At 38.4% G+C, this 19,897-nt stretch overlaps 1 protein-coding gene across 8 annotated transcripts in view; it reads right to left on the bottom strand.

Moving 5' to 3' along the window:
• The window catches only part of LPP (LIM domain containing preferred translocation partner in lipoma), a 715,716-nt gene that overhangs the window by 460,780 nt on the left and 235,039 nt on the right, over positions 1 to 19,897 (bottom strand). The window lies entirely within an intron of this gene.

Below are 19,897 nucleotides of genomic sequence, written 5' to 3'. Positions count from 1 at the left end.
TTTAGTGTAACCTTCCTCTCACCACAAGGCCAACTTCACATACCATCATCTAAAGCATATATCCAAAGATACCACAGCCAGATTCCCCCCCTGACTAATATAAAGTTTTATCATTAGGACTTCATACCTTCAGCTTTAGACTCTGGTTTCTTCTAAAAAATGGAAATCCTTCTGGGAAGGTTCTACTCTGACATACTATCAAATATTAGACCTTTTTCCTTTCAATAGCTGGCTATTTAGCTAGATAAAGAGAGATGGTGATGATATAGATAGACAAATAGTGATGAGATGACAGAAGATAAATTAGATAAATGATAGATCAATGGATAGACACAAACAGAGAATAGAGGGATAAACAGATATATAATATGTATATAGATACAGAGAGCTATAGAAACAAATATCTGTACCTCTGTGTGTGCATTGAATTTTTATATATGTTTTGGGAATCAGCATATAAAATACTGTAGAAAGATCATGGACTTTGATATATGCATTCAGTGAAAAGACCTGTTACTTATTAGCCATGAAACTTCAGGCAATTTATTAATTATCTCTCTGAGCAGCAATTACATTATTTGAAAAATGGAAATCTTAATAAATTTCAGTGATTTAAAGATATATATCAGATATCTGGCATAAAATAGGAATAAATTAAATGTTAGCTCACTCATGAATGGTATGCTCTTAAAAATATGAATTTATGATTTGTTTGAGTATAGGGAAAAGAACATGTAAGGATATTAGCCGACACAGAAGAGTTGGAAGCTCACAGGTAGGGGCAGAGGAGCACAAAGAGTGTTTACATGATAAGAATCTGTGACAGAGTTTACAACCTAACTAAATTAACAATATTCCATGGAAACAATTTTACTCTATGCCTTTCAGAAGTAACAAATTAAATGGAAATATGTCACTGAATCATATTTTCAAATCATTTTACACCAAGAAGGAAGTAAACAGGCAAAATTGATCAATCGCATTGTTCTACAACTGGGGAAACTGACTCAGAGTGGTTCAGTAATTTACCAAGCCCATAAGAGGTTAGGGAAGCATTCTTTCAATTCGACCACGCTTCCTTCAAATTATCTCCTGTCATTTCAGAGTGAGCTTTCTGGATTGACTGCCGCCTTCTTTTCAGTGAGGTTAAGATAAAATTAGCTTTATCCTGGAAGCCCATTTTTTCTACTCTTTCAATTGACGATCCATGTACAATTCTGAGGTTGTATTCAGAAGAACACAAACTTTACCATGAATCCTAACTATTAAGTAAGAATCAGTGCTCCTTATATACTCCCTCTGGGAAAAGCAGGATCTCTAAAAATTTGGTTTATTTCTGAAAACAGGGTGTTTGAAAGGTGCTTTATCTTACATGATACCTAGCTTCTAAATACAAGCCTTTCCTCCTTCCATTCCCTCTCTAGCTTAGGCCTCCCTACACTTACAACAAAATGCCCAACCTAATAGATTTTTCTGCAGCCAACAAGAGTCCAGAAACTATTACAGAGAATTAAATGTCCTTGGTAGGTCACAAAATGGACACAGGTCCTAAGAAACATCCTCAACCTTGGCTACCACTGTTTTCCAGGATAAGAGGCAGTAATTCCAGATGCAAATTTCAGCATAGAACTAACATTTTCATACAGGTTAATTTGTATCTGGGCAATATTCAATATAGAACAAACCACTTGAAGTAAACTGTTTAGGAATATAATAGATTTACCATGAACAAAATAAGATGCCTAAACAACAACAACAACAATAACAGAAACACATCTTTAGCAGAGTCATGGCTGTAGCTCTCTGAAAAGAACTGTGAGGAAAAAAAAAACTTAATTATGAAATGTTTCAGTGGACTGAAAATATTTAGAACAAATAAAACTTGTTTTACTGACAATATATACGTAAATAGGAAAGTAGAGGGAAGCTCAATGTTATCAGTGATAATGTGAAAGAGTTTTCAATTTTATTGGACTAGGCCTTATCTATTAGGCTATGAATGATCACTGTGCATTTTCAGGTTGACACAAAAAATTTTTCAGAAATGTCAGGAGACAACATTGCTACTGATTCCTTTCCAGATGTCTATAGATGTAGAATCAGTCACATCTATTATTCTAACTCTTATTCTTTGCATTCTAAACAAACACATGGAATAATAAATCACAAAGGTAAATAAAAGTATGTAATGGCTGCTGTTCTTTCATCATCTTAAATAGGATAGCTTTAAAGGTTTTCTTTACTTTTCCAGTTAAAATATATTTTAAGCACATTACAACCAGGTAGTAGCAGTGTGTCAGTACAATGTGCAAATAATAAAACACTGGCATAGAGTAGATACTATATTTTCTTAAAAAACAAAAAGAATGAAAATAAAAGACCTGTAAAATAACTTCAACCAATGAAGATAAGCCAGGAAACACTGTTGAGAAAAATCATTTAAGTGACTCTGATAATTTTTAATAACCAGTTTTTCTTTTACTGTCACTCATTCTGAACATTAGCTTTTCAAATCTCTTTCCTCAAAATTTAGACTCCCTTGGGATACAAAAACTCCTGCTTATTATTGTTACTTTTATTAGAGAAGTTATGAGATTATAAAACAATCATGCACAAAACACAGGATTATCTATATCACCCTATTATAAACAATTTGCATTGGTGTGGTACATTTGTTACAACTGATGAAAGCATGGTTTGATAATTGTTTTAACTATATATAGTCTCCAGGTTAAGTGAACTTTCACTATTTGTATTGTGTCGTTACATGGATTTTTTTTTTAAGTTTTTATCGTAATAACATATATACAACCTAAAATTTTGCCCATTTAACCACATTCAAATATATAATTGAGTGCTATTAATAATCACATTCACAATGCTGGGCTACCATCACTATAATCCTTTATCAAAATTTTTCCATTGCCCCAAATAGAAATTCTATATATTTTATTTTATTTATTTATTTATTTTAATATTTATTTATTTATTTAATTTCCCCCCCTCCCCTGGTTGTCTGTTCTCGGTGTCTATTTGCTGCGTCTTGTTTCTTTGTCCGCTTCTGTTGTCGTCAGCGGCATGGGAAGTGTGGGCGGCGCCATTCCTGGACAGGCTACACTTTCTTTTCACGCTGGGCGGCTTTCCTCACGGGCGCACTCCTTGCGCGTGGGGCTCCCCCACGCGGGGGACACCCTTGCGTGGCACGGCACTCCTTGCGCGCATCAGCACTGCGCATGGGCAGCTCCACACGGGTCAAGGAGGCCCGGGGTTTGAACCGCGGACCTCCCATATGGTAGACGGACGCCCTAACCACTGGGCCAAAGTTTAAGTACTAACTCCCTGTCACCTACCCCTTACTCATTTCCCTGGTAAACTATATTCTGGATCCTAACTCTATTAGCTTATCCTTATTACTTTATATCAGGAAATCATACAATATTTGTTCTTTTCTGTCTGACTTAATTCAACATGATATCTTTGAGGTTCATCCATGCTGAGGCACATATCAGAAGTTCATTACTTTCACAGCTGCATAATATTTCATTTTGTGTCTATACCATATTTGTTTATCCATTCATCTGCTGATTGACATTTGGGTTATTTCCACCTTCTGGCGATTGTGAATGATGCAGCTATGAAAATCGGTGAGCAAATACCTGTTAAAGCCACTGCTTTCAATGCTTTAAGACATACATCTAGAAGTGGAATTGCTGGGTCATATTAGAATCTAATACTCAAATTTCTGAGGAACTGCCAAACTGTTTTACACATTTTATATCCTCACCAACAAAGAATAAGTGTTCCTATTCCTCTACATGCTTTCAACACCTGTAATTCTCCTTCTTTTTTTAAAGATTTTTTTTAAAAATTTCTCTCCACCCCCCCCCCCCCCCCCCCGTTGTCTGCTCTCTGTGTTAATTTGCTGTGTGTTCTTCTTTTGTGTTAGCTTGTATTCTCATTGGCGGCACTAGGAAACTCCATCTCTTTTTTCGTTGCATCATCTTGCTGCATCAGCCCTCCGTGTGTGCCGTGCTACTCCTGGGCAGGCTGCACTTTTTTCGCACAGGGCAGCTCTCCTTATACGGCGCTCTCCTTGACACCGTAACTCCTTGCGCGCATTAGCACTGTGCATGGGCCAGTTCACCACATGGGTCAGGAGGCCCTGGGTTTGAACCCTGGACCTCCCGTGTGGTAGGCAGACACTCTATCCATTGAGCCAAATCCATTTCCCTCCATTTTTATAATAGTAGCCATTCTAATGGGTATGATATCATCTCACTTTGATTATGATTTGCATTTACCTAATGTCTAATGAGGTTGAGCAACTTTCCACATGCTTTTGGGCTATTTGTATATCTTCTTTGGCGAAATGTCTATTCAAGTTTTTGTCTCATTTTTTAATTGGGTTTTTGTGTTTTGTTCTTCAGGACTTCTTTATTATTAAGGATATTAAACCCTTACGGGATATGTGTTTCCAAATATTTTCTCCCATTATGGAGACTATTGTCTTATTTTCATGATAAAGTCCTTGGACATACAAAAGTGTTTGTTTGTTTATTTTAAGATTTATTTTATTTATTTATTTCTCCCCACCCCTTCGTTGTTGCAGTTGCTGTCTCCGTTCGTCTTCCTTGTTTCTTTAGGAGGCACTGGAAACCAAACCCAGGACCTGCGATGTGGGAGGGAGGTGCCTAATCACTTAGGCCATCTCCATTCCCTGCTTTTTTGTGCCTCTCGTTATGTTTTCTCTTCCTGTGTCTCTTGTCATGTCATTTTCTTGCATCAGCTTATTGCACCTGCCCATCACATCAGCTCACCACCTTCTTTAGGAGGCACCAGGAACCTAACCAATTGGTAGGCAGGAGCCCAATAGCTTGAGACACATCTGCTTCCCAAAAATATCTAATTTTGGCAAGGTCCCATTTATATATATTTTTCTTCTATGGCTTGTCATGTGGATGCCAAGTCTAAGATATCATTGCTTAACACAAAGTCCTGTAGATACTCCCCTACATTTTCTTCTAGGAGTTTAACAGTCCTGGTTCTTTTAACTAGGTCTTTGATTCATTTTGAGTTGATTTTTGTATATACTGTGAGATAGGAGTCCACCTTCATTCTTTATTTTTAAGACTAATTTGTTATTTATTTCACTCCCGTTCCCTACCCGCCCCCCCACACACAGTTTTCTACTCCCTGTGTCCATTTGCACTGTCTGTTTGCATTCTTGTCAGCGGCACCCACAATCTGTGTCTCGTTTTGTTGCGTCATCTTGCTGCGTCAGCTCTCCAGGTGTGTGGCGCCATTCCTGGGCAGGCTGTACTTTTTCTGTATTGGGTGGCTCTCCTTACACATGGGGCTCCCCTAAGCAGGGGACACCCCTGCGTGGCACAGCACCCCTTGTGTGTATTAGCACTGCGTGTGGGCCAGCTCACCACAGTGTGAACCTTGGACTTCCCATGTGGTAGGTGGACGCCCTATCCATTGGGCCAAATCCGCTTCCCCGCCTTCATTATTTTGCATATGTTTATCCGGCACCATTTGTTGAAGAGATGATTCTTTCCCAATTGAGTGGTCTTCACCCCCTTGTCAAAAATTAGTGGGACATTGTGGTGATTTGAAGCTCTAGGTATGCCAAAAAGACATGTTCTTAAATCTAATACTTTTCTGTAGTATTAGAAAAGTAATTGCAAGCAAGATGTTTTTAGGAAGTGACTTCAGTTCAACGTGGCCCAGCCCAATCAGGATAGTTCTTAATCCTATTATTGGAGTCCTTTATAAGAAGAATGAAATTCAGACAGAGAGAATGCTACAGGAAGCAAGAAGCTGAACATCAACAGAAACTGGAAGAGAAGGGAGACACCAGGAGATGCTGCCATGTGCCTTGCCATGTGACAAGCTAAGGATTAAGGATCACCAGCAGTCAGTCTCAGAATGCCACAATCTTTAGAAAGAAAGTAGTGCCTTTGTGATGCCTTGATTTGGACTTTTCCCCAACCTCAAATTATGAACATATAAATTCCCATTGTTTTATCTCAACTCATTCTGTGGTATTTGCTAGAGCAATCAAGGAAACTAAAACAGATTTTCGTACTGGGAGTGCGTTATTACTCTTGTAAATACCTAAAAATGTAGAAACAGCTTGAATTGGGTGATGGGTATAGGCTAGAAGCCTAGATTCTTTTGAAGAGCCTATTGGTAGATACATTGATGATAAAGGTACTTCTGAAGAGATCGTAGAACGAAATGATGAATATATTATTAGAAACTGAAAGAAAGTTGATCCTTGTTTTGAAGTGGAAGACAACTTGGCAAAATTGAGTTCTGATGTCAGATGGAAGACAATGATGTCAGATGAATACAATGAAATGAGCAGATTTCAAAGATAAAGGGTGAAAATACAGCTGGTTTTTCATTGCAGCTTATAATGAAATGAGAGAGAAAGGGAGACTCTGAAAACTGAACTAAAGGGTACAAAGAAACCAGAAATTAATGATTTGGAAAATACTGAGCCCTTCCAGAAAAGGGCTCCATGTAAGAGTTTAGCTGATAGAGTCAGCATTGTAAATACAGTTACCTAGGAAGAATCGATGGTTAGTCCTTCTGTCTGGTGGATTGTACCCCTGTGAACTACATGCAAAGCTGGCAAATTCTTGCATAATTTGTATGAAGGAAACCACTGCCAACCTATACTAAAAGTGACATGTTAAAAGAAGAATGACTTCAAGGGCAGAACCATGGAAGCAGAGCTTTAGATTGAAGATATCTTCCTTGGGTCAAGGGAATAGTCCCACCCATGTATGCAAGAAGAACAAGTCAGCTCCAGGGCTTGGAGAGGGCAGGCCAAGCATCTGTTTTCATGGAGAGTGCTGAAACTAAAATGTTCTGCGATGGTGTGGCCTGTGTGCCAGTGTTTGCAGAAAGTTCTAGCCACCAGGCTAGTGCTCAGAGAGGATGAGACATATGACCGGAGTGGGATGCAGAAAGTCTGGCCTCCACTGCAATGCTCGGAAAGAGTGGGACTTGTGCCCTTGTGTTTGTGGAGAGACTGGCCACCTTATTTATGCTTGGAGAGGGTTGACCCTTCACTCCAGTGTTTGGGGAGAGCACAGCAACTGCATTATGTGCTGGCAGGGGATATGGCTGCCACCCCATCAGGCCTGGGGTACATACCAACATTCACAGATAACCATCAGAATTTAAAACTTATGGAGGGAAGTGGACTTGGTTCAATGGATATAGAGCATCCGCCTACCACATGGGAGGTCCATGGTTCAAACCCAGGGCCTCCTTGACCCGTGTGGAGCTGGCCCACGTGAAGTGCTGATGTGCGCAAGGAGTGCCGTGCCACGCAGGGGTGACCCCCTGTAGGGGAGCCCCGCGGGCAAGGAGTACACCCTGTAGGGAGAGCCACTCAGTGCAAAAGAAAGTGCAGCCTGCCCAACAATGGCACCACACACATGGAGAGCTGACACAGCAAGATGACGCAACAAAAAGAGACACAGATTCCCAGTGCCGCTGGTAAGGATAGAAGTAGTCACAGAAGAACACACAGCAAACGGACACAGAGAAGAGACAACTGGAGTGGGGACTGGAGGAGAGAAATAAATTAAAATAAATAAATAAATAAAACTAATGGAGTTTGCCCTGCTGCGTTTCAAATTTATTTGGAATGCATGACCCTTGTTTTCCTTTCACTTTCTCCCTTCTGGAATGGCAAAGTTTATCCTATGCCTGTTTATCCACTGTATACTGGAAGCAGATAACTTTTTTTCTTCATTTTACAGGCCCACAAACATGTGAACTGTGTCCCAGAACAGATCATACCCATCATCAATTTTAAGAAGAGTTTGCACTAAGCATTGTTTCTGAAAGGACTTAAGATTTTATGGATATTGTGACAGAATTAATGGACTTTGCACATAGAAGGAACATGTCTTATCGGAGTCCAGAGAATGGAGTCTATGGCTTGAAATTGTATGTACTCCAGAAAAAACATATTCTTAAATTTAATCCATTCCTGTGGGTGTGGACCTTTTGTAAGATCTTTAGATTAAGGTTACTTCAGTTAAGGTGTGGCCCAAGTGTCACCTTATGGAGTAATCCTATTTTGGAACTCTATAAGCAGAATGAAATTCAGACAAAAACAGAGAAAGCCACAGGAAGAAGAAAAGTGCCGGGAGAGAACTTTTAGGAGTATCGCTTCTATAACTTGTTGAGCTTCCTTTTTCTGTTATTTTTTTTTTTTTTTCAATTTAAAAGAGAGAGAGAGAAAACCCAGAAGAGACAGGAGAAACCAGAGGATGCTGCTTTGTGTCTTGCCATGTGGCAAGCTAAGGACCAAGGATCACCAGCAGCCAGCCCCAGAATGCCACACATTTTTGGCAGAAAGTACCACCTTGGTAATGCCTTGATTTGGACTTTTTTCTCAGCCGCAAAGTGTGACCAAGTAAATTTTCACTGTTTCTCCTGACCCATTTCCTGGTATTTTGCTTGAGCAGCCCAGGAAAGTAAAACAGCCAAAATGTGAGGGTTTGTTTCTGCGTTTTCATTTTAATTCCACTGGACAAGATGTAAGCCCTTGTGCCAGTGTCATAATGTTTTGATTACTGTAGCTTTGAAATAATTTTTATGATCACAAAGTATGAGTCCTACAAATTTTTGCTCTTTCTTTTTCAAGAGGGCATTGGCTATCTGGGTACCCTCACACTTACATATAAATTTGGTGATTGCCATTTCCATATCTGCAAAGAAGGCTATTGGAATTATGGTTAGAATTACATTGCATCTGTAAGTTACTTTGTGTAGAACTGACATTTTAGCAATACTTAACCTTCCAATCCATGAACACAGAATGTCCTTCTATTCCTGTAGGTCTTTTTTTTCTCTAACCTGCTCCCCCCAGTTGTCTGCTCTCTGTGTCCATTCACTGTGTGTTCTTCTCTGACCAGTTCTATCCTTATCAGTGGCACTGGGAATCTGTGTTTCTTTTTGTTGTGTCATCTTACTGTGTCAGCTCTCCGTGTGTGCAGCGCCATTCTTGGGCAGGCTGCACTTTCTTTCACACTGGGTGGCTCTCCCTATGGGGTTCACTCCTTGCACGATGGGGGTCCCCTACGTGGGGGACACTCCTGCATGGCAGGACACTCCTTGCACACATCAGCACCGTGCATGGGCCAGCTCCACACGGGTCAAGGAGGCCTGGAGTTTGAACTGTGAACCTCCCATGTGGTAGGTGGACACACTATTCATTGAGCCAAGTCTGCTTCCCTCATGTAGGTCTTAATCTGATTTCTTTTAACATTGTTGCATAGTTTTCTGTGTACAAATCTTTTACATGTTGGTTACACTTACTCCTAGATATTTGATTCTTTTAGTTGCTATTATAAATGAAATTTGTGCTCTTGATTTCTTCTGATTGGTCATTGAGTTGGGTACAGAAACACAACTGATTTTAGGGTATTGATCTTATTCTCCACCACCTTGTTCAGTTCATTTATTTTAAAGCTCTAGGAGCTTTGCTGTAGATTTTTCAGGATATTCTGTATATAGAATATGCTTCCTCTTTTTTTGCAATTTGGATGACTTTTATTTCATTTTCTTGCTTAACTGTTCCAGCTAAAACCTGCAGTAAATGGCTGAATAAGTGTTGACAATGACCAGCCTTCTCTTGTTTCTGATCTCACAGGCCAAAGTTTCAGTCTTTCCTCATTAAGTATAAGGTTAGCTCTGTTTTTTTCAAATAAGCCCTTTATTATGTTGAAGAAGCTCCCTTGTATTCCTAGTTTCCTAAGTATTTTAATCCAGAAGCAGTGTTGGATTCTGTCAAATGCCTTTTCTGTGTCAAATGAGATGACCATGTGTTTTTGTTGTTGTTGTTTAGTTTGGGTTTTTTTTCCCTTCATTCTGTTATATGGTCTATTACATTAATTGATTTTCTTATGTTGAACCATGCTTGCATATCTGGGATAAAACATATTTGATCACGGGGCATAATTGTTTTAGTGTCCTTTTGGATTCAGTTTGTTGAGGATTTTTGTTTCTATGTTCATAAAAGATATTGGCCTATACTTTTCTTTTCTTGAGGTATCTTAGCTGGCTTTGATGTAAGAGTCCACAGTCTGGGCTTCCGTGTTGGTGTGTTTTGCTTTTTCATCCTCTTTCTTTGGATGAGCCATCGTTTCTGGTTTCTTTTTCTTTCTTGCAATCTTTTGATTCATTATAATTCTGAAGTGTTAACTATGGGATTTATTCCCTCAGATGTCTCTTTCTTGAGATTTTAACCAGCAGGTGATATGACAGAGATTTTCTTGAGTGTCAGCCATCATATCAGGAAGAGCCTCCCAAGGAGCAGGTAAAATGCAGGGTCCTCCCTGTCTTTTCTGGGACTGTGTCTCGTCCTGGGATTGTGTTTACTAGGGCTTCAGAAGTCCCTCGTTTCCAGGAGTTTGAGTGCCTCCTCTAATCTCCAGGAGACAGACCTTCTCCTATCCAGGGGTGTTCCACTTCTAGACCTAAATTTATAAACCTTTGCTTCAGGCCATTTGCCTCAATTGTTTCTTACTGCTTTCCTTGTACCATGCTGCTTTTGCCTGGGGAGCAAATTTTGGGAAGGGGGACTTGCAAAAGAAGTGTTTCCCAGCTCAGCCTTTTCCCACAGGAATAATGCCAGGGACCCACAAAGGCAGCGCTGGCCAATTCCAAACTGCCCTGGAAATGGAATGAGGAAGGCACCAGTAAGAGCACCAGGAATTTCTTCCATGGCCCCTCAAAGCTGTGCTTTCTTGGCCTGCCCAGCAAATCCAGCCCTTCAATTGTCTTTCACAGCTCTGAGGAAGCATACCATCTTTAAGTTTCCTCCATTGCTCTTGCCCATGGCTACCCCAGATTTTGGGAAAGTACATCTTTAGGTCCCTTTCTGCCACTAGTGAGCTATGCCAGGGGCCAGACCTGGGTGCTTCCTCCCACAGGCATGGGGGACTGAGGGGACAGGGGATGGTAAATGTTATGCAGAAAGAGCAACTTACTGGTGTTTACCATATTTTACCAACGTCTTCCTCCTGCTCTTCACTAGATGATGCACAGTCCTCTACTAGATTTTGGAGTTTCAAAAGAGTTGATTCAGACTGTTCCTGTCTTTAATCTGGTGGAGGGACTGCTTCCTGGAACTTAGTACTCCTGCTGTTTTTCTACCACCACCTTATTATTCAACTATACATTTATTTGTCTTTATTATTAGACTAAACTGATCACAGGAAAGGTCTATATTCTCTTTTTTGGCCTTTGTGTTCTCAGAGACCCTTTTTCTTCTTTTCCATCTATAGTAAATGAAAAAAAGTATTTTAAAAATATGCATAAGATTTAAAGAAGGAAAAAAAAATCAGCATGACACTGACAAACTGGTTAAAACTGTAAAGGCATTTCTTGGTATTTAGTCCTCTGTTAGGAAAAGGAATTCTTTTACAGAATTATCCCATTTCTTGTGTGCATTCTGTTAAGTTCTGGGTCTTAAAAAATGAAGCTTTCCAGGACAGACTGGATAAAATAATTCAAGCTTTAGAAATCCTTCAATATTATTCTTTTTGAAGGAGAAAAGTACAGAAAAACAAGGTAAGGAACACTACGATAGTTTCAGAGTCTTGAAGGCTTTCCTAGGGAAGAATTAGACTTGTTCTTTATAATCTCTAAAGGCTGAACTGAGACAAAATGGAGATTAGGGTAGCAGTAAAATATGGGAAAATACATTTTAATATAAACATAACATGGATGACCTTATAAATAAAATATCCCTCCACCCTCACCTGATATTCAAGCCAAAGCAAATTTAAGTTTGCTTATGAGGACATGCCTGTGCTTGAGGGACTGTTATTTATTTATTCATTCATTCATTTAATTATTAATAAATTATTTTATTAATTATTCAATAAATAATAATTTAATTCTTTTCCTATGCATGAACACACTAGGCATTGTGAATAATAAGCAACATAAAGATCCTGCTCTCAAAGTCGAATTGTCTTGTTGACAAAGTAACTCTAATTTTGCCTCACTACAGTACGTACCTGCTTTATTTGCATGACTGTTTCCTACTCACAATTCCTTTCCCAGAGCTCTATAACTCAAAAGTGGTGATGGGAGGTCCTAACTGATAAGAACTGGCTCACAATTAGGGAGATGCAATTGGATTGTTTGTTTCTTTCTATTTTGGAGGGAAGGTGGTGGAAGTGAATGATACTATAATGACTGCTTACAATGTTATGTCCTAACTAAAGTTTATGGAGGGAAATCATAAACTTTTAAGACTAAGAAATATGTCAACATTTTACAAAGACAGATTTCAAATCAAAACAAAAAAAAACTTTCAAAATATCAAGTGTTCTCCAGAGACAGAAAGGGCTGTTTCAATTTCCTTCACTAAAAATATTCAAGAAAGTCTGGAAAACACCTTGTCACAGATGGGAAGGATTTAAGACTCAGATGAGAGGTAGGCCTAGCTCAGTAGTTCTAAAACATCAGAAGTGTTTAAAAGAAAAGAGAAGAAAGGAAGAAAAGAAAGGAAAGGAAAAGGAAGGACAAAGGAAAGAAACGGAAAGAATAAAGATGCCTACTCTAGACCAGTTACATTAAAATATCTTGAGGTGAGGTCCAAATCTCGGTATCATTTGAAGATCCCCCGGTGATTCTAACTGGGGTATGAGAGACAGGCCTAGCTCAGTTGTTCAAAAATTGTAAACACAGTTTTACTAAAATTGTAAAAGTGAAAGGCAGGCATATAAAATAAGCTTGAAAGTCCTCATTGTCTACAATTTCCAAGAACCATAATGTGCAACAGTAGAAAACTACCTATTTTTAGGGCTTAAAGTTGTTTTTGAAAATTAGCATTGCATTGAACCTTGAGTTTTTTTTTCCTGCTACATCTTTTCCTTTCCTTCATGATTACTATGGAATATTTACCAAGATACCCCACAGCAAAGGGGAAGAACATTTAGAAGGTCGGCATAATGTGGGAAAGGAAATGTCCACCTCTACCTTCCAATGGCCCTGAAGAAGAGAAAAATAAAGAGGGAATAGAAAGGTAAATACATCAGTCAAGGCCAGAGTGAAAGCTGGTTCTAGTCCAAAGAAAAAAATGCAGAAGTTCTGACTCTCAGCTCTTATTGTAAACCACCAGCCATTCTCACTTCCCCTGCCAAAAAAGTTGACTTTTGCCAGGGAGGGAAGAACTAGTTTCAGAAGCAGTTATCACAACAAGAAATAAGGGTGGGGTAGTGAGGGGCCATAGTCATGGTGGATTGCTTTTTGACTATAGGATCACCATCAGGCTTTAAAAAGAAATTGATTTGTTCCTTTGACATTTTATTAGACCAGTTTATAAGATAATCAAGTCAGCAATCATCGGTTGTACTGACGCAAAGGGATCCCTTTGTTCAGTACAAAAAGCTTCAAAGGATGAAGTGAGGCAAACTTGACCGAACAGTTAATTTTGAAAATATAAAAGCTGCCACAAGAGCTGCCACAAATGAGCCAGGGCAGAAAAGCAAAAGGGGATTTTCTATAGTCATTAATTGTCACATTACCATAATTATCATTATATAACACAGTAGCATATGGGGAGCATTAAATGTTGTACTTTCTGAAGAGATTCTGGCCAACTGGGTTAGGCAATGGCCTCCTTGAATCAAAACCTATTGCTCCTTGAGACTTGCACAACTCCCTTGATTGAACAGAGCGGCAGGCTCCAGTTGAAGGGACGATTCTTCTTTTTTTAAGGGAGGTAGAATAGAGTAATTGCCAGATGTTTGCAATTTTAGCTATAAAAAGATGGCAGCTTTCCATTCCTGAGTATGTTGGATCTTTTTCTTTCTACCCAAGCTATTGTGGTTCTCTAAAATAGGCCACTGCACTGATGAATCATCATTCAAAACTGCAATAATGGAAGAGGAACAAATATGACATTTTAAATCCACGTATTAAAAGAAATAAATAAAATGTATGGGTAATAGTTATAGCTAAGGAATAGGAGGGATGTTGCAGTATAAAGAATTCAATTTTGGTTCAGAATAGTTATGCTTGACTGACCCCCCGCTGACTACTTTCTAGCTGTAGGTCTGAAGACAAGCAAATTCATCACCAAGCCTTGATCTCTGCTGTAAAGCAGGAATAAGTATCCCTGCTCTGCATCCCTCTCCCAGGAACAAACATGTCTGTGATGGTTTGAAGCTGTCTGTACCCCAGGAAAACAGGTTCTTGAAGCTAATCCATTCCTGTATATATAAACTCATTCTAAGTAAACTCATTCTAAGAAGGACCTCTGATGAGGTTATTTCAGTTAAGATGTTACCCACCTCGTTCAGGATGGTTTTTAATGCACTTTATAGAGAGACTTTTAAAAATGAATACAGAGAAAGAGAGAGAGAGAAAGAAGACACAGAAGCAAGAAGCCGAAAACAACAAAACCCAGAAGAGAAGGGAGAGACGAGGAGACACCACCGTGTGCCTTGCCATGTGACAAAGGAGCCCAGGATCGCCAGCAGCTGCTCTTCAGGAAGAAAAGCCTTCATGATGCCGTGATGCCTTGGTTTGAACATTTTCTCAGCCTCAAAACTGTAAGGCAATAAATTCCCATTGTTTAAGCCAACCCATTTCACAGCCTAAGAAATGAAACCATTCACTGCCATATCCTTCGCAGTGCCTCAGATATGCTCTACCAAGAGGAGGTATGGGACTATTTTCTGCATGAATAAACAAGTGAAAAATATACATGAATGCACTTACAAATGGCAAATCACAATATACCATGTATATTACATACTATTTTTAATAAAATTATTAAAAACATCCCCACTCCCTCAAATACTCAGTTCTCTCCTCAGATACTGCCTCCTAAATTTGGTGAGAGGAAAATTAAAAAGAGTATATCATTTAAGCAGCACCAATATAGGCAGGTGACCCCTTAGGCAGGGGCTGTTTTTATTCTTAATGAGAGAATTAGAGACGTCTTTGAGGTTCTGATGATGTTGTGGACCTTTTCCCTGAAAAAAACAAACACGTGGACAAGTTTAAACCCAATTACCACAAACTGGGGAACATCATTATTAATCCCAGGGATGAATGGTAAACAAGATGAAACCCCTAACCAGATCAATTCTTTTTTGAGGATTATGTAATAACATTCTTAAATTCTCTCTGCTTTATTTGATACTTTAGAACCTTAAAGAAAAAAAATTAATATCACTTAGTAGTTGATTTTATATACCATTAATCCATATTGTTATGTATAATAATGGTTCAATAATAAAAACACTATTCCCTTACCTTGGCATGCCGTAATTTTTTTTCTACTTTCCCCTGCACTTCTCTGCCAGGCAAACAACTAGCTCATTCTTTAAGGCTCAGGTCAGATATCCCCTCACCTATAAAGTTGTCCTTACTTCCTCCTACAACACATCTTTCAAGTTCTTTTATGGCACTTGTGGTGGGATGAATTGTTTACTCCAGTTTGCTCGTCTTCTTGGTCTTTACATTCTGGTGGCAGTGAACCCATTGTAAATAGGCTCTCTTGAAGATGTTACTTAAGTTAAGGGGTGGCACAACCTAATCAGGTTGGATCTTAACCCAGATTCCTAGAGTCCTTTATAAACAGAATGAAATTCAGACATAGAGGGAAAAAACCACAGGAAGAAGGTAGAAGTCACAGAACCTGGAGCAGAAAGAAGACGTTACCATGTGACAGAAAAGCCAAGTACCAAGAATTGCAGGCAGCCAGCCCCAGAATGCCACAGTCCTTGGGGAGAAAGCATGGCTTTGCTGATACCTCGAATTTGGACTTCCAGCCTCAAGACTGTGAGCCAATAAATTCCCATTGTTTAAGCCAACCCATTGTATGGTATTTGTTTTATAGCTGAAACTAAGACAACACTGAGCTTACGTTTGGTGTGTTATGGTGCCTGTCATATGTCTACCTTGAATTACAGGCTGCCTTTTCTTTTTGAAGACAAACAATAGATGAACAGTGAAAATAATGGATAAGAAGGGAGGATATATGAAGGAAAGAGCCTTAGCAGGTTCTGGGCACCAAGTCCCAGTGACTGTATTCCTCTGTCCCTGGTAATGTCCTCAGCAGATTGGTCTCTGACTACAGTGAACTTAAGCAGACCTGATAAAAATGCCATATAAGTTTTCCTATTTTTCAATAGTCCCATGGGGTCAATCTGTGTTTCAGGATGTGATTTCTTTATAAGGTATATTTGTCCAAAGGCGCCAGAGTTGGATTTATTTTTATAATATATATATATAATGAAACCATTTATAATTTACATAGGCCTGACGAACGCAAAATTGGCTGAGACTTCAAGCATTGCTACTTAAAGCAACAGAATAGGGGGCAATCTATAATACATATGTATGGGCATGGGCATCACTGGGGCATTCTAGAAGAATGACCTCTTTTTGGATATCAAATAAAAATTCCTTGGGATGACATGTTTTTGATAAAAGCATAGAAGGAAAGGTACAGCAATACAAAGAACACTTTCTGTCCCTGAATCTCTACATTGTTCACATGCAACTCTTAAATGTGTTTAGGATTTCAAAAATCAACACCATTAACTAAGGACAGAGTGTACACCCATACAACCTGGAGAAGACTCAAAAGGCCTTAGAGCACTGGGCTTTGGACTCAATGAAACGAGCAAATGATTCCCAAACATTGGTGGGACATCAATCAGAAGTACCTGGGGATTCTTTCTCTTTTTGTTGTTTTGTTTTGTTTAAGTAGAATCCTGAGGCCCATGCCTTGAGATTCTAATACTGTGGAACTGAGATAGGGCCCCAAACACGTTTTCCCCTTTTTCTTTTTTTCCTCTTTAGAACATTCTCCAAGTGTTTCTGATGACTGACTAGCTTTGAAAACCATTAGCTTTAATCTACATTATAACATTGATGGTCAAAGCACAGTACAAGCAATTCTGGTTGCATGTAAGATATCACTTTAACTATTAGAAAACATTAGGAAATGTGTGTGTGTATATATATATTATTTTATTAAACTTTTTATTTTGAAATAATTACAGACTCACAGGAAGTTGCAAAAATAGTGCAAATAGGCCCATGTATCCTTCCTCAGTTTCTCCCAATGGTGCTATCTCATATAGTTGTAGAACAATATCAAAACCAGGAAACTGACATTGTTAGATTATGGTAAATTAGATCTTATTCAATTCTCACCAGTTTTCAACCTACATTCATTCCTGTGTATGTATTGGCCTATGCAATTTAACCCATGTAGACAGAGATTCCCATAACCACTATGACAATCAAGACACAGGACTGCTGAATCACCATAAAACAACTCCCTGTTGCTCTCTCTCAGTATTAACACCATTCCTCAACCAACTCCATTCTTCATGACTGTCCCCTAACAACTGTTAATCTGTTCTCCATTTCTAGAATTTTATCATTTTGAGATTGTTCTGTATGTGGAATCATATCATATATAACCTTTTGAGATTGACTTTTGTCAAGCATAATCTACTTGATGTCAATTCTGGTTGTTGCATGTATCAATAACTCATTCATCTTAATTGCTGGGTAATATTATTTCATTGTATGGTTGTACCAGAGCTTATTTAACCATTCACCCACTAAATGACATTTGGATTGATTCCAGTATTTTGCTATTACAAATAAAGCTACTATGAACATTTTTGTACAGGTTTCTGTGTGAACATAACTTCTCAACTTTTCACATCTCTGGATCGTAAGTCCAAGAGTATAATTGCTGGGTCATATGGTGAATGCATGCTTAATTTGTAAGAAACAGCCACAACATTTTCCAAAGTGACTGTAGCATTTTAAATTCCCATTAGCAATGTATGAGAGACCCTGTTTCTTTGCATGCTTGCCAGCATTTGCTGTTACCACTATTATTTTATTTTATTTTAGCAATACTAATAGGTATGTGGTGCTATAACTTCGCGGTTCTATAGATATCATTAATCTTAAAGAAATTAAGCATTAATCAAATTTAAAATATGAAGTGTCAATAGTGTTGTACATTTATTTAACCTACAAGAAAATTGAAACCACTACACCACACCCTACAGTATCACTCACTGTAACTGTGAAGTCATACAAGTATAGGAATCCATCACTTCCTTAAGGATTCTGTTTCAGCCATTAACTAAACTGATGGGTTACAAAATAAAAGACATTTTGTCAACAATACATGAACTTCTTCCTATTAAACACTATCACTCTAGCTTCTAAACAAGCCACCCCCAAACACTTCTATGATGCAGAACTGTGGCAAGCATGGAAGGAATCCACAGGCTCAGACCTCGGCTTTGTGACGTACTATTTTTTAATAATGAACGAATTAAACTGAGCCTCTAAAACTTGGATAATTTCTGCCTGTTTTCATAACTTTCATTCAACATTATCAGCACTCTGATAGGAAAGACCCTGTACCTCCCACAGACATATATGAATTAATTAGTCTTACCTAGGAAAAGAAAGATTATATTAGAAAATGTTTTAATCTACTAGGCTGCTGAAAGTAACATACCAGAAATGGGTTGGCTTTTACAATGGAGATTTATTAGGTTACAAGCTTACAGTTCTAAGGCTGAAAAAAATGCCCAAATCAAGGTATTATCAGGCAACGCTTTCTCTCCAAAGACTAGCTATTAGCAATACTGGATGACCCTGCAATATGGCAAGGCACATGACAGTGACCGTAGGTCACGCCTCTTCCAGATTTTGTTGCTTCAGAATCTTGCTCCTGTAGCTTTCTCTTTATCTCTCTCTCCGTGTCACATTCCATTTATAATGGATTCCAGTAAGAGGGTTAAGACCCACACTGGGCTATGCCTTACTTAAGAAAACTAATCAAAAGGCCCCACTCACAATAGGTTTACACCCACAGAAATGTACTAGCTCCAAGAATACAGCTTCCTGGGGTCCCTACAGTCTCAAACCATCACAGATTCACCTAGTTCTAGAATTTTACAGTTTTTAGAATAATGAGGTACTGTAAACCCTATCACTGTTATTTGACGTTAATAATGTTTATCATTAGTTATGAATATCACTAACCTAATTATCATATATTAGTAAAATATGTATAGCATTACAAAATCCATTTATTAAATAAATGTTATTTTATAATTTTATAAATATTATTACCAACGTAGTTATTTTATTATATTCAATGAGGGTAGGGGTTATTCTCCATTCATTATTCTTCTGTTGTCATTATTTCAGTGCCTAGTAAAGGGCCTGGCACAAAATCAGTTTTCAGTAAATAAATTTTGAATAAATACATGACAGCAGTTTCTTACAGTTGCAGAATATTTTAAAATTTATAAAACATTTTCATATTTACTATTCCATTTCATACTCAAAACAATCATGCAGGATAACTGACATTACCAGTTACTTTTATAAAGTAATGATCCTGTGGAAAAGAAAAAAAAGGTCTCATGCCCAGGGTCAAATGGTAAAACTGAAATGTGACTGCAAATATCAAGAACACCAAGCCAGGACTGCCCCTTTTATTTTTAATAAAAATAAAAGCCTATGGATATTTGGCAAAATCTGGAGTCACCCAAAGAATTCCAAGTTATTTTTTTCTTCAGTAAATGCAATGTAAAGTTGAAAGCAACACAATTATTATCTGATACTTAATGAATGAACAGCTTTTCCTTTTTTTACTTGAGGCCCTGAAATTTAAAACTCGTGTTTTAGACTCTGCAATGATAGAAGAGGCTCAAGATGTTTACCCTAAACGAGGAAAAGTACATGCTAGCCAAACCTGAGCCACACTAGAGTTCAAAGAATTTGTGACTTAGCTCATTACACACCACATTATTGCAGATATACTCTGCCTGGCCAAAACCAT

Source organism: Dasypus novemcinctus, chromosome 4, assembly GCF_030445035.2.
Source record: "Dasypus novemcinctus isolate mDasNov1 chromosome 4, mDasNov1.1.hap2, whole genome shotgun sequence".
Classification (NCBI taxonomy): Eukaryota; Metazoa; Chordata; class Mammalia; order Cingulata; family Dasypodidae; genus Dasypus; species Dasypus novemcinctus.
Note: the sequence above shows the minus strand (reverse complement) of the source record. Positions and strands in the feature narration are given on the sequence as shown.